Raw genomic sequence first — 256 nt, 5'->3', positions numbered from 1 at the left:
AGAAAACACTGTTCCCAAACTGCTCCAAACAGCTCTACTGTAGTCCAGCCTTTACTTCCTTGACAAACGCATGTCACTTTGTAACACGTGTTATAATCCTCGCCTAGCTGCTACCGTGGCACGCCCTCATTCTCTGATACTGACTGGCTAGTAGTCCTTACCTAGCTTCTGCGACTCGCAACAAAGATGGAACAGAAGTGAGATGCCTCATTCTGTAGCATGGAGCTCAACACACAGGGTGAAAAGAGGAGCTGCA

The 256-nt window shown here is 48.0% G+C and overlaps 1 protein-coding gene across 4 annotated transcripts in view; it reads right to left on the bottom strand.

The window, feature by feature from the left end:
* tsc1b (TSC complex subunit 1b) overlaps positions 1-256 on the bottom strand; it is a 32545-nt gene that overhangs the window by 9352 nt on the left and 22937 nt on the right. The gene's annotated exons all lie outside the window — the stretch shown is intronic.

The sequence above is a fragment of the Etheostoma spectabile genome, chromosome 16 (genome assembly GCF_008692095.1).
Source record: "Etheostoma spectabile isolate EspeVRDwgs_2016 chromosome 16, UIUC_Espe_1.0, whole genome shotgun sequence".
In the NCBI taxonomy this organism is placed as follows: Eukaryota; Metazoa; Chordata; class Actinopteri; order Perciformes; family Percidae; genus Etheostoma; species Etheostoma spectabile.
The sequence above is the reverse complement of the archived record's forward strand: the minus strand, read 5'-3'. Positions and strand labels throughout refer to the sequence as shown.